The sequence below is a fragment of the Lissotriton vulgaris genome, chromosome 7 (genome assembly GCF_964263255.1).
Source record: "Lissotriton vulgaris chromosome 7, aLisVul1.2, whole genome shotgun sequence".
Lineage (NCBI taxonomy): Eukaryota > Metazoa > Chordata > Amphibia > Caudata > Salamandridae > Lissotriton > Lissotriton vulgaris.
Window position 1 is genome coordinate 1,607,952,182 of NC_141695.1, and position 2,470 is coordinate 1,607,954,651.

The 2,470-nt window shown below is 37.7% G+C and overlaps 1 long non-coding RNA gene across 1 annotated transcript; it reads right to left on the minus strand.

The window, feature by feature from the left end:
- Positions 1–440: 440 nt before the first annotated feature.
- On the minus strand, positions 441–1,544 carry LOC147706087 (uncharacterized). Its single transcript, XR_015297347.1, has 3 exons — positions 854–1,544; positions 661–718; positions 441–554 (listed from the first exon to the last, which is right to left on the minus strand). It is a non-coding gene; the product is annotated as an uncharacterized LOC147706087 (long non-coding RNA).
- Between the last annotated feature and the right edge of the window lie 926 nt (positions 1,545–2,470).

Below are 2,470 nucleotides of genomic sequence, written 5' to 3' on the forward strand. Positions count from 1 at the left end.
AACACGAAGTATATTAATGCTATTTGATGTTCTCAATCTGGATTATCTGTATAATGACTTTCTTTTCTTTGGTTAGGTGACGAAGATATTCTAGACCCTAAAAAACATAGACATTTCATGAACATTGATTGTTGTTTTAGTGTAGTCTATGATTTTCTAACCAGCCCATATTTAATGAAAGGACCAAGCTAGTGTTTTACCTATTTTAGTTAAGGTTTGCAGATAGATATTCCATAGTCACACGATGTAATTTGTTTGTCTTGATTGTTGATTTTTGAATTTCTATATTTCCTAGAAGAAATTATGAGTTCTTTTAGTTTATTGAATCTTTTCTATTTTTGATATTTTATATTAACTAGACAGTTAGTGAGGATACATTAGTAGTTTTTTGAAAACATTTTCATTTTCGAGGATGAAGGTACCTTAAGTGAGGGGTGGGATTTCAGTTAGACCCGCCTGCCGGAGTTAAAATTTATGGCCACGATAATGAATATTTTTGTGGATCCCAAAAGATATAGTCCTCCTGATGTGGAGATAACAAATGGCGAGATTGCCTATAGAATGGATGGAAAGAATTCTGGCATCAATTTTTGGAGAACAGTCAATGCATGGCGACTTCATAGACTTACTGTCTCTTAAAGAAGAAGGACTGATAGTTACCTTTTTACTTGTGCTCAAGGAGCGATGGATTTCAAAGTGGTTTAAAATAACTCCCTGTCTGTAAAATGAACAAACAGGGGGGGGGAAAGGAGAGAGAGAATTCTGTTACCCACTGTTTACTTTGGAGATTATCAGTTAACTAAACAAGTAATCAGAGTAAAATTACCGCATAGGGATTTTAGCGAACACTTACCCAATAGATATCAACAGGGCTCAGAGATTCCGGCGGCGGGACACGGGGGTTCTATGCTCCTTCCACGAAAGACGGCATTTCAAAGTGCCTTTACTTCCTGTATATATACCCTATTTGATTGGATGATTGAGTACACCTGACCTGGTGTTGACATAAAAAAAGGACCAAAAATTAAGAAGAAATGAAAAGAGGACCAGATTCTCTAGAGCAGGAATCAACAATGGCTCCCACGTAAAATGTCACTGGTGTGAACATGAAAGAAGGACCAAAAAATAGGAAGAAGTAAAAAAAGGACCAGATTCTCTAGAGCAGGAATCAACAATGGCTCCCACGTAAAATGTCACTGGTGTGAACATGAAAGAAGGACCAAAAAATAGGAAGAAGTAAAAAAAGGACCAGATTCTCTAGAGAAAGAATCAGCAATGGCTCCCACGTAAAATATCACTGGATATACATCGGTGCTGATGTATAGCACAAGGATTAACCAGCTTAACCGAGTGGAAAGCAATTGGGGAGTGGAGCTATATTTTAACTTGGGACTAGAGTCAGATTTAGCTGATGTCAAATCCAAGCAAAAAGATTCTAAATATATAGCGCTTCAAGATTAGGTGCACAAAAATGACTCATTATAGATTTGGTGCTGGTTTTTTCAATATTTTTAGAATAAAAAAAGATTTCTATAGGAAAGTTATTTTTCCTGAAATTCGTAAAAACTGTACTTCCATTAAACAAAAAAGAATGCGTGTGAATTTAACGAGGCTCCATGCCTTTTGTTATTTTAGCAAAGTCGAGCATTAATATTCCTTCGATCTAGTTGTTGCTTAGTTACACCTGTACGACGAAGTGAGGTGCAGGGAAAGATTCCCCTAATCAGGAGCTTAAACTTTAGATAAAAAGGGAGCAGGGTGAACTACATCTTGGGAGAACACTGGGATTGACTTTTCTTATTGCTGAATGCCTATTATTAGGTAATTTAAATTTAATCATAAAGAGTGAGAAGCTGTTTTTGCTGCGGTAGGGAGAGTCAAAAGATGCTCTAGCAAATAGCGTGCTCCCATGGCAATTCGCTATTCATTCCTTCTCGAAAGGTGTTGAAGACAAATATCCAGAACACCTCTCTCTTTTTTCTGATGGCACAACCCCCATTGGAGTCTGCAGTATGAATTTTTTCTAGGACTCTCCATTTAAGGTCCTCTGCCTGATGTCCCTTTTCTAGGAAATGCTTCACCATTGGGGCAGCGAGTTTGTGGGTTCTTATCGCTGAACGATGTTCATTTAACCGTGTTTGTATAGTTCGAGATGTTTCTCCTATATACCCGAGGAGACACGGGCACTGTATAAAGTAGATCAGATTTGAAGATTTACAGTTCCACATTTCTTTTGCCACTGTTGTGTGGCCATTGTGTGTGAATTCTTTTCCTCTTATGATACTAGCACAAGAGGAACATGAGGAGCAGGGGAAAGTTCCTTTTATCGGATTGCCTGATACAATCGACCTCTGTGTTAAAAGATTTTTGTCCGATGTAGGTTGGAAACGTGAACGAACAATATGTTCTTTGATGTTTTTATTCCTTTTGTAGGCAAATAGTGGTTTAGCTAGTTTCAGTTCTGGAGTAC